Here is a 12,500-nt window from a genome sequence, read left to right as displayed (position 1 = left end):
CTCTCTCTCCTGCTCCCTGGCCGAGCCGCCTGGGAGGACGAGGGTCGAGGGGGAAGGCAACGGTCGGGCTGGGGCACACCGCACGGTGAGAACCCCCTTCGCCTGCCTCCACACCTCTGTCGTCCTCCCCACTGACGTAGGGGCTCGGGAAAAGACTGGAAATCGCGAAGCTCGGCAGTGGCGCGGAGAGGCCACCCACCGCCGCCGCTGTCGCCACCGCCGCGGAGGCCGCCCTTTCGGACACGAGGGGCAGCGCGAGCCTCCGCTGGCCGGGTACGCATCTGGAAGAAAAGGGCCGCCCTCGGAGAAGATCGCTGTGCTTCCCCGCACAGGGAGCGATTCGGACGACGGGCCCCCACGCCTGGCTGGGTGGGCGCCCCGCCGTTCGCCCGTACGGGTCGTCGGACCACTGCCTTCGCTCGGTTCGGGTCAAACTCCCCACGGCTCGGCCACCTCCGCAGACGGGAGGCGAGGCCGGCATGCGCGCCCAAAGATAGGTGTCGGAAGCCCGGGGGTAGAGGAGGAAGGGGACCGCTCACCTTAAGCCAGCGCGGGCTCCAAAGCCCGGGCCGAGCGAGCGGCGCCACCTCCCCACCCGGGAGCGCTGCGCCAGATCGATCGGAGGAAGAGCAGGGGTGCATGTAGGGACTTGCCCAAGTACGGAGGCTGCAAACCCCTGTCGTCGGGAGATACGTGCCCACGAGTCCTGGAAGCGCGACTCGGGTACAGGCGCCCTTGCGGGGGGGTACTGGATGTGGAACAGCACTGGGGTCGAAGCCACAAAAGCATCCGCCCTCATGGAGCCTCTCCTCGGCCTAAAAATCCAGATTTTAGCCTTGACGGCGCCCCCATGTGGAGAACCAGGGCCCGCGGGGGGGTCTGGCCAGGCTCACTTCAACCCAGGAACACCTCTCTGACTTGGGATAGGCGACCGGCAAAAGTCCCCCCACGCAGCTGCGGAAGCCTGGGTTCAGCCAAGGTGCAGACCTCCAGCCGAACAGGGACTCATAGCCAAAACGCATACCCAGGCCTACGGAGGTGAAAACCAGCTTAAATGAGTCGAAATGTGTCGGGGCTGAGAGGTACCTCTCTCTCATATATTCTGCCGGTGGTGTGCAAAACTGGGTCTTTGCATGGAGTGTCACCCTATACCCACTTTAGGGACGCATGCAAAAAAGTGCCCGATCGCCTGGAACTGTCAGGCGGATTCGGCTCCCTGGAATTTCCTCATTCTGGTTCTTTTTCACTTTTTGTCTCTTTTGCGACATCTAGTGGGCAGGCTGCATTACTGCAACCGGGGACACCTCAAAACGCTTGGAACTGGGGAGCGGGCTCAATTTACAAACGTTTTGCGGGTCCTGGAAGTCAAAATTGTGACTTCTGAAAACGACTAAGTATCAAGGACTCATCGCGCGAATCGCTCTGGAACTGAAATCGGATGCGCGCACTGACATGCTCCCCTCTCTGGAAGTCTGACACAAGTTGAAAAATTTTCTAAGTCCCCAAAAATTTTTTTTTTCAACTTTTTTTCAATTTTCCCCCTGTGGGATATATATTTTACCCACACTTTTGGAGCCCTCCTGGGATGCCCTCTAACATACTAGAACCTCATTTTGTGGAAGTTTTCACAAAATTGTGAAATTTTCAAAAAAGTCAGAAATTTTGCAAAAACGACTAAGTATCAAGGACTCATCGCGCGAATCGCTCTGGAACTGAAATCGGATGCGCGCACTGACACGCTCCCCTGTCTGGAAGTCTGACAAAAGTTGAAAAATTTTCTAAGTCCCCAAAAATTTTTTTTTTCAACTTTTTTTCAATTTTCCCCCTGTGGGATATATATTTTACCCACACTTTTGGAGCCCTCCTGGGATGCCCTCTAACATACTAGAACCTCATTTTGTGGAAGTTTTCACAAAATTGTGAAATTTTCCAAAAAGTCAGAAATTTTGCAAAAACGACTAAGTATCAAGGACTCATCGCGCGAATCGCTCTGGAACTGAAATCGGATGCGCGCACTGACACGCTCCCCTGTCTGGAAGTCTGACAAAAGTTGAAAAATTTTCTAAGTCCCCAAAAATTTTTTTTTTCAACTTTTTTTCAATTTTCCCCCTGTGGGATATATATTTTACCCACACTTTTGGAGCCCTCCTGGGATGCCCTCTAACATACTAGAACCTCATTTTGTGGAAGTTTTCACAAAATTGTGAAATTTTCAAAAAGTCAGAAATTTTGCCAAAAACGACTAAGTATCAAGGACTCATCGCGCGAATCGCTCTGGAACTGAAATCGGATGCGCGCACTGACACGCTCCCCTGTCTGGAAGTCTGACACATGTGTGAAAATTTTCTAAGTCCCCAAAAATTTTTTTTTTCAACTTTTTTTCAATTTTCCCCCTGTGGGATATATATTTTACCCACACTTTTGGAGCCCTCCTGGGATGCCCTCTAACATACTAGAACCTCATTTTGTGGAAGTTTTCACAAAATTGTGAAATTTTCAAAAAGTCAGAAATTTTGCCAAAAACGACTAAGTATCAAGGACTCATCGCGCGAATCGCTCTGGAACTGAAATCGGATGCGCGCACTGACACGCTCCCCTGTCTGGAAGTCTGACAAAAGTTGAAAAATTTTCTAAGTCCCCAAAAATTTTTTTTTTCAACTTTTTTTCAATTTTCCCCCTGTGGGATATATATTTTACCCACACTTTTGGAGCCCTCCTGGGATGCCCTCTAACATACTAGAACCTCATTTTGTGGAAGTTTTCACAAAATTGTGAAATTTTCAAAAAAGTCAGAAATTTTGCAAAAACGACTAAGTATCAAGGACTCATCGCGCGAATCGCTCTGGAACTGAAATCGGATGCGCGCACTGACATGCTCCCCTCTCTGGAAGTCTGACACATGTGTGAAAATTTTCTAAGTCCCCAAAAATTTTTTTTTTCAACTTTTTTTCAATTTTCCCCCTGTGGGATATATATTTTACCCACACTTTTGGAGCCCTCCTGGGATGCCCTCTAACATACTAGAACCTCATTTTGTGGAAGTTTTCACAAAATTGTGAAATTTTCAAAAAGTCAGAAATTTTGCCAAAAACGACTAAGTATCAAGGACTCATCGCGCGAATCGCTCTGGAACTGAAATCGGATGCGCGCACTGACACGCTCCCCTGTCTGGAAGTCTGACACATGTGTGAAAATTTTCTAAGTCCCCAAAAATTTTTTTTTTCAACTTTTTTTCAATTTTCCCCCTGTGGGATATATATTTTACCCACACTTTTGGAGCCCTCCTGGGATGCCCTCTAACATACTAGAACCTCATTTTGTGGAAGTTTTCACAAAATTGTGAAATTTTCAAAAAGTCAGAAATTTTGCCAAAAACGACTAAGTATCAAGGACTCATCGCGCGAATCGCTCTGGAACTGAAATCGGATGCGCGCACTGACACGCTCCCCTGTCTGGAAGTCTGACAAAAGTTGAAAAATTTTCTAAGTCCCCAAAAATTTTTTTTTTCAACTTTTTTTCAATTTTCCCCCTGTGGGATATATATTTTACCCACACTTTTGGAGCCCTCCTGGGATGCCCTCTAACATACTAGAACCTCATTTTGTGGAAGTTTTCACAAAATTGTGAAATTTTCAAAAAGTCAGAAATTTTGCCAAAAACGACTAAGTATCAAGGACTCATCGCGCGAATCGCTCTGGAACTGAAATCGTATGCGCGCACTGACACGCTCCCCTGTCTGGAAGTCTGACAAAAGTTGAAAAATTTTCTAAGTCCCCAAAAATTTTTTTTTTCAACTTTTTTTCAATTTTCCCCCTGTGGGATATATATTTTACCCACACTTTTGGAGCCCTCCTGGGATGCCCTCTAACATACTAGAACCTCATTTTGTGGAAGTTTTCACAAAATTGTGAAATTTTCCAAAAAGTCAGAAATTTTGCAAAAACGACTAAGTATCAAGGACTCATCGCGCGAATCGCTCTGGAACTGAAATCGGATGCGCGCACTGACACGCTCCCCTGTCTGGAAGTCTGACAAAAGTTGAAAAATTTTCTAAGTCCCCAAAAATTTTTTTTTTCAACTTTTTTTCAATTTTCCCCCTGTGGGATATATATTTTACCCACACTTTTGGAGCCCTCCTGGGATGCCCTCTAACATACTAGAACCTCATTTTGTGGAAGTTTTCACAAAATTGTGAAATTTTCCAAAAAGTCAGAAATTTTGCAAAAACGACTAAGTATCAAGGACTCATCGCGCGAATCGCTCTGGAACTGAAATCGGATGCGCGCACTGACATGCTCCCCTCTCTGGAAGTCTGACACATGTGTGAAAATTTTCTAAGTCCCCAAAAATTTTTTTTTTCAACTTTTTTTCAATTTTCCCCCTGTGGGATATATATTTTACCCACACTTTTGGAGCCCTCCTGGGATGCCCTCTAACATACTAGAACCTCATTTTGTGGAAGTTTTCACAAAATTGTGAAATTTTCCAAAAAGTCAGAAATTTTGCAAAAACGACTAAGTATCAAGGACTCATCGCGCGAATCGCTCTGGAACTGAAATCGGATGCGCGCACTGACATGCTCCCCTCTCTGGAAGTCTGACACATGTGTGAAAATTTTCTAAGTCCCCAAAAATTTTTTTTTTCAACTTTTTTTCAATTTTCCCCCTGTGGGATATATATTTTACCCACACTTTTGGAGCCCTCCTGGGATGCCCTCTAACATACTAGAACCTCATTTTGTGGAAGTTTTCACAAAATTGTGAAATTTTCAAAAAGTCAGAAATTTTGCCAAAAACGACTAAGTATCAAGGACTCATCGCGCGAATCGCTCTGGAACTGAAATCGGATGCGCGCACTGACACGCTCCCCTGTCTGGAAGTCTGACACATGTGTGAAAATTTTCTAAGTCCCCAAAAATTTTTTTTTTCAACTTTTTTTCAATTTTCCCCCTGTGGGATATATATTTTACCCACACTTTTGGAGCCCTCCTGGGATGCCCTCTAACATACTAGAACCTCATTTTGTGGAAGTTTTCACAAAATTGTGAAATTTTCAAAAAGTCAGAAATTTTGCCAAAAACGACTAAGTATCAAGGACTCATCGCGCGAATCGCTCTGGAACTGAAATCGGATGCGCGCACTGACACGCTCCCCTGTCTGGAAGTCTGACAAAAGTTGAAAAATTTTCTAAGTCCCCAAAAATTTTTTTTTTCAACTTTTTTTCAATTTTCCCCCTGTGGGATATATATTTTACCCACACTTTTGGAGCCCTCCTGGGATGCCCTCTAACATACTAGAACCTCATTTTGTGGAAGTTTTCACAAAATTGTGAAATTTTCCAAAAAGTCAGAAATTTTGCAAAAACGACTAAGTATCAAGGACTCATCGCGCGAATCGCTCTGGAACTGAAATCGGATGCGCGCACTGACACGCTCCCCTGTCTGGAAGTCTGACAAAAGTTGAAAAATTTTCTAAGTCCCCAAAAATTTTTTTTTTCAACTTTTTTTCAATTTTCCCCCTGTGGGATATATATTTTACCCACACTTTTGGAGCCCTCCTGGGATGCCCTCTAACATACTAGAACCTCATTTTGTGGAAGTTTTCACAAAATTGTGAAATTTTCAAAAAGTCAGAAATTTTGCCAAAAACGACTAAGTATCAAGGACTCATCGCGCGAATCGCTCTGGAACTGAAATCGGATGCGCGCACTGACACGCTCCCCTGTCTGGAAGTCTGACAAAAGTTGAAAAATTTTCTAAGTCCCCAAAAATTTTTTTTTTCAACTTTTTTTCAATTTTCCCCCTGTGGGATATATATTTTACCCACACTTTTGGAGCCCTCCTGGGATGCCCTCTAACATACTAGAACCTCATTTTGTGGAAGTTTTCACAAAATTGTGAAATTTTCAAAAAGTCAGAAATTTTGCCAAAAACGACTAAGTATCAAGGACTCATCGCGCGAATCGCTCTGGAACTGAAATCGGATGCGCGCACTGACACGCTCCCCTGTCTGGAAGTCTGACACATGTGTGAAAATTTTCTAAGTCCCCAAAAATTTTTTTTTTCAACTTTTTTTCAATTTTCCCCCTGTGGGATATATATTTTACCCACACTTTTGGAGCCCTCCTGGGATGCCCTCTAACATACTAGAACCTCATTTTGTGGAAGTTTTCACAAAATTGTGAAATTTTCAAAAAGTCAGAAATTTTGCCAAAAACGACTAAGTATCAAGGACTCATCGCGCGAATCGCTCTGGAACTGAAATCGGATGCGCGCACTGACACGCTCCCCTGTCTGGAAGTCTGACAAAAGTTGAAAAATTTTCTAAGTCCCCAAAAATTTTTTTTTTCAACTTTTTTTCAATTTTCCCCCTGTGGGATATATATTTTACCCACACTTTTGGAGCCCTCCTGGGATGCCCTCTAACATACTAGAACCTCATTTTGTGGAAGTTTTCACAAAATTGTGAAATTTTCCAAAAAGTCAGAAATTTTGCAAAAACGACTAAGTATCAAGGACTCATCGCGCGAATCGCTCTGGAACTGAAATCGGATGCGCGCACTGACACGCTCCCCTGTCTGGAAGTCTGACAAAAGTTGAAAAATTTTCTAAGTCCCCAAAAATTTTTTTTTTCAACTTTTTTTCAATTTTCCCCCTGTGGGATATATATTTTACCCACACTTTTGGAGCCCTCCTGGGATGCCCTCTAACATACTAGAACCTCATTTTGTGGAAGTTTTCACAAAATTGTGAAATTTTCAAAAAGTCAGAAATTTTGCCAAAAACGACTAAGTATCAAGGACTCATCGCGCGAATCGCTCTGGAACTGAAATCGGATGCGCGCACTGACACGCTCCCCTGTCTGGAAGTCTGACACATGTGTGAAAATTTTCTAAGTCCCCAAAAATTTTTTTTTTCAACTTTTTTTCAATTTTCCCCCTGTGGGATATATATTTTACCCACACTTTTGGAGCCCTCCTGGGATGCCCTCTAACATACTAGAACCTCATTTTGTGGAAGTTTTCACAAAATTGTGAAATTTTCAAAAAGTCAGAAATTTTGCCAAAAACGACTAAGTATCAAGGACTCATCGCGCGAATCGCTCTGGAACTGAAATCGGATGCGCGCACTGACACGCTCCCCTGTCTGGAAGTCTGACAAAAGTTGAAAAATTTTCTAAGTCCCCAAAAATTTTTTTTTTCAACTTTTTTTCAATTTTCCCCCTGTGGGATATATATTTTACCCACACTTTTGGAGCCCTCCTGGGATGCCCTCTAACATACTAGAACCTCATTTTGTGGAAGTTTTCACAAAATTGTGAAATTTTCCAAAAAGTCAGAAATTTTGCAAAAACGACTAAGTATCAAGGACTCATCGCGCGAATCGCTCTGGAACTGAAATCGGATGCGCGCACTGACACGCTCCCCTGTCTGGAAGTCTGACAAAAGTTGAAAAATTTTCTAAGTCCCCAAAAATTTTTTTTTTCAACTTTTTTTCAATTTTCCCCCTGTGGGATATATATTTTACCCACACTTTTGGAGCCCTCCTGGGATGCCCTCTAACATACTAGAACCTCATTTTGTGGAAGTTTTCACAAAATTGTGAAATTTTCCAAAAAGTCAGAAATTTTGCAAAAACGACTAAGTATCAAGGACTCATCGCGCGAATCGCTCTGGAACTGAAATCGGATGCGCGCACTGACATGCTCCCCTCTCTGGAAGTCTGACACATGTGTGAAAATTTTCTAAGTCCCCAAAAATTTTTTTTTTCAACTTTTTTTCAATTTTCCCCCTGTGGGATATATATTTTACCCACACTTTTGGAGCCCTCCTGGGATGCCCTCTAACATACTAGAACCTCATTTTGTGGAAGTTTTCACAAAATTGTGAAATTTTCAAAAAGTCAGAAATTTTGCCAAAAACGACTAAGTATCAAGGACTCATCGCGCGAATCGCTCTGGAACTGAAATCGGATGCGCGCACTGACACGCTCCCCTGTCTGGAAGTCTGACAAAAGTTGAAAAATTTTCTAAGTCCCCAAAAATTTTTTTTTTCAACTTTTTTTCAATTTTCCCCCTGTGGGATATATATTTTACCCACACTTTTGGAGCCCTCCTGGGATGCCCTCTAACATACTAGAACCTCATTTTGTGGAAGTTTTCACAAAATTGTGAAATTTTCCAAAAAGTCAGAAATTTTGCAAAAACGACTAAGTATCAAGGACTCATCGCGCGAATCGCTCTGGAACTGAAATCGGATGCGCGCACTGACACGCTCCCCTGTCTGGAAGTCTGACAAAAGTTGAAAAATTTTCTAAGTCCCCAAAAATTTTTTTTTTCAACTTTTTTTCAATTTTCCCCCTGTGGGATATATATTTTACCCACACTTTTGGAGCCCTCCTGGGATGCCCTCTAACATACTAGAACCTCATTTTGTGGAAGTTTTCACAAAATTGTGAAATTTTCCAAAAAGTCAGAAATTTTGCAAAAACGACTAAGTATCAAGGACTCATCGCGCGAATCGCTCTGGAACTGAAATCGGATGCGCGCACTGACACGCTCCCCTGTCTGGAAGTCTGACAAAAGTTGAAAAATTTTCTAAGTCCCCAAAAATTTTTTTTTTCAACTTTTTTTCAATTTTCCCCCTGTGGGATATATATTTTACCCACACTTTTGGAGCCCTCCTGGGATGCCCTCTAACATACTAGAACCTCATTTTGTGGAAGTTTTCACAAAATTGTGAAATTTTCAAAAAGTCAGAAATTTTGCCAAAAACGACTAAGTATCAAGGACTCATCGCGCGAATCGCTCTGGAACTGAAATCGGATGCGCGCACTGACACGCTCCCCTGTCTGGAAGTCTGACAAAAGTTGAAAAATTTTCTAAGTCCCCAAAAATTTTTTTTTTCAACTTTTTTTCAATTTTCCCCCTGTGGGATATATATTTTACCCACACTTTTGGAGCCCTCCTGGGATGCCCTCTAACATACTAGAACCTCATTTTGTGGAAGTTTTCACAAAATTGTGAAATTTTCCAAAAAGTCAGAAATTTTGCAAAAACGACTAAGTATCAAGGACTCATCGCGCGAATCGCTCTGGAACTGAAATCGGATGCGCGCACTGACACGCTCCCCTGTCTGGAAGTCTGACAAAAGTTGAAAAATTTTCTAAGTCCCCAAAAATTTTTTTTTTCAACTTTTTTTCAATTTTCCCCCTGTGGGATATATATTTTACCCACACTTTTGGAGCCCTCCTGGGATGCCCTCTAACATACTAGAACCTCATTTTGTGGAAGTTTTCACAAAATTGTGAAATTTTCCAAAAAGTCAGAAATTTTGCAAAAACGACTAAGTATCAAGGACTCATCGCGCGAATCGCTCTGGAACTGAAATCGGATGCGCGCACTGACACGCTCCCCTGTCTGGAAGTCTGACAAAAGTTGAAAAATTTTCTAAGTCCCCAAAAATTTTTTTTTTCAACTTTTTTTCAATTTTCCCCCTGTGGGATATATATTTTACCCACACTTTTGGAGCCCTCCTGGGATGCCCTCTAACATACTAGAACCTCATTTTGTGGAAGTTTTCACAAAATTGTGAAATTTTCCAAAAAGTCAGAAATTTTGCAAAAACGACTAAGTATCAAGGACTCATCGCGCGAATCGCTCTGGAACTGAAATCGGATGCGCGCACTGACATGCTCCCCTCTCTGGAAGTCTGACACATGTGTGAAAATTTTCTAAGTCCCCAAAAATTTTTTTTTTCAACTTTTTTTCAATTTTCCCCCTGTGGGATATATATTTTACCCACACTTTTGGAGCCCTCCTGGGATGCCCTCTAACATACTAGAACCTCATTTTGTGGAAGTTTTCACAAAATTGTGAAATTTTCCAAAAAGTCAGAAATTTTGCAAAAACGACTAAGTATCAAGGACTCATCGCGCGAATCGCTCTGGAACTGAAATCGGATGCGCGCACTGACACGCTCCCCTGTCTGGAAGTCTGACAAAAGTTGAAAAATTTTCTAAGTCCCCAAAAATTTTTTTTTTCAACTTTTTTTCAATTTTCCCCCTGTGGGATATATATTTTACCCACACTTTTGGAGCCCTCCTGGGATGCCCTCTAACATACTAGAACCTCATTTTGTGGAAGTTTTCACAAAATTGTGAAATTTTCCAAAAAGTCAGAAATTTTGCAAAAACGACTAAGTATCAAGGACTCATCGCGCGAATCGCTCTGGAACTGAAATCGGATGCGCGCACTGACACGCTCCCCTGTCTGGAAGTCTGACAAAAGTTGAAAAATTTTCTAAGTCCCCAAAAATTTTTTTTTTCAACTTTTTTTCAATTTTCCCCCTGTGGGATATATATTTTACCCACACTTTTGGAGCCCTCCTGGGATGCCCTCTAACATACTAGAACCTCATTTTGTGGAAGTTTTCACAAAATTGTGAAATTTTCCAAAAAGTCAGAAATTTTGCAAAAACGACTAAGTATCAAGGACTCATCGCGCGAATCGCTCTGGAACTGAAATCGGATGCGCGCACTGACATGCTCCCCTCTCTGGAAGTCTGACACATGTGTGAAAATTTTCTAAGTCCCCAAAAATTTTTTTTTTCAACTTTTTTTCAATTTTCCCCCTGTGGGATATATATTTTACCCACACTTTTGGAGCCCTCCTGGGATGCCCTCTAACATACTAGAACCTCATTTTGTGGAAGTTTTCACAAAATTGTGAAATTTTCCAAAAAGTCAGAAATTTTGCAAAAACGACTAAGTATCAAGGACTCATCGCGCGAATCGCTCTGGAACTGAAATCGGATGCGCGCACTGACACGCTCCCCTGTCTGGAAGTCTGACAAAAGTTGAAAAATTTTCTAAGTCCCCAAAAATTTTTTTTTTCAACTTTTTTTCAATTTTCCCCCTGTGGGATATATATTTTACCCACACTTTTGGAGCCCTCCTGGGATGCCCTCTAACATACTAGAACCTCATTTTGTGGAAGTTTTCACAAAATTGTGAAATTTTCAAAAAGTCAGAAATTTTGCCAAAAACGACTAAGTATCAAGGACTCATCGCGCGAATCGCTCTGGAACTGAAATCGGATGCGCGCACTGACACGCTCCCCTGTCTGGAAGTCTGACAAAAGTTGAAAAATTTTCTAAGTCCCCAAAAATTTTTTTTTTCAACTTTTTTTCAATTTTCCCCCTGTGGGATATATATTTTACCCACACTTTTGGAGCCCTCCTGGGATGCCCTCTAACATACTAGAACCTCATTTTGTGGAAGTTTTCACAAAATTGTGAAATTTTCCAAAAAGTCAGAAATTTTGCAAAAACGACTAAGTATCAAGGACTCATCGCGCGAATCGCTCTGGAACTGAAATCGGATGCGCGCACTGACATGCTCCCCTCTCTGGAAGTCTGACACATGTGTGAAAATTTTCTAAGTCCCCAAAAATTTTTTTTTTCAACTTTTTTTCAATTTTCCCCCTGTGGGATATATATTTTACCCACACTTTTGGAGCCCTCCTGGGATGCCCTCTAACATACTAGAACCTCATTTTGTGGAAGTTTTCACAAAATTGTGAAATTTTCAAAAAGTCAGAAATTTTGCCAAAAACGACTAAGTATCAAGGACTCATCGCGCGAATCGCTCTGGAACTGAAATCGGATGCGCGCACTGACACGCTCCCCTGTCTGGAAGTCTGACAAAAGTTGAAAAATTTTCTAAGTCCCCAAAAATTTTTTTTTTCAACTTTTTTTCAATTTTCCCCCTGTGGGATATATATTTTACCCACACTTTTGGAGCCCTCCTGGGATGCCCTCTAACATACTAGAACCTCATTTTGTGGAAGTTTTCACAAAATTGTGAAATTTTCAAAAAGTCAGAAATTTTGCCAAAAACGACTAAGTATCAAGGACTCATCGCGCGAATCGCTCTGGAACTGAAATCGGATGCGCGCACTGACACGCTCCCCTGTCTGGAAGTCTGACACATGTGTGAAAATTTTCTAAGTCCCCAAAAATTTTTTTTTTCAACTTTTTTTCAATTTTCCCCCTGTGGGATATATATTTTACCCACACTTTTGGAGCCCTCCTGGGATGCCCTCTAACATACTAGAACCTCATTTTGTGGAAGTTTTCACAAAATTGTGAAATTTTCAAAAAGTCAGAAATTTTGCCAAAAACGACTAAGTATCAAGGACTCATCGCGCGAATCGCTCTGGAACTGAAATCGGATGCGCGCACTGACACGCTCCCCTGTCTGGAAGTCTGACAAAAGTTGAAAAATTTTCTAAGTCCCCAAAAATTTTTTTTTTCAACTTTTTTTCAATTTTCCCCCTGTGGGATATATATTTTACCCACACTTTTGGAGCCCTCCTGGGATGCCCTCTAACATACTAGAACCTCATTTTGTGGAAGTTTTCACAAAATTGTGAAATTTTCAAAAAAGTCAGAAATTTTGCAAAAACGACTAAGTATCAAGGACTCATCGCGCGAATCGCTCT

The sequence above is a fragment of the Phyllobates terribilis genome, unplaced genomic scaffold (genome assembly GCF_046119375.1).
Source record: "Phyllobates terribilis strain yellow unplaced genomic scaffold, ASM4611937v1 Scaffold_1779__1_contigs__length_211448, whole genome shotgun sequence".
NCBI classification, from domain to species: Eukaryota; Metazoa; Chordata; class Amphibia; order Anura; family Dendrobatidae; genus Phyllobates; species Phyllobates terribilis.
Note: the sequence above shows the minus strand (reverse complement) of the source record.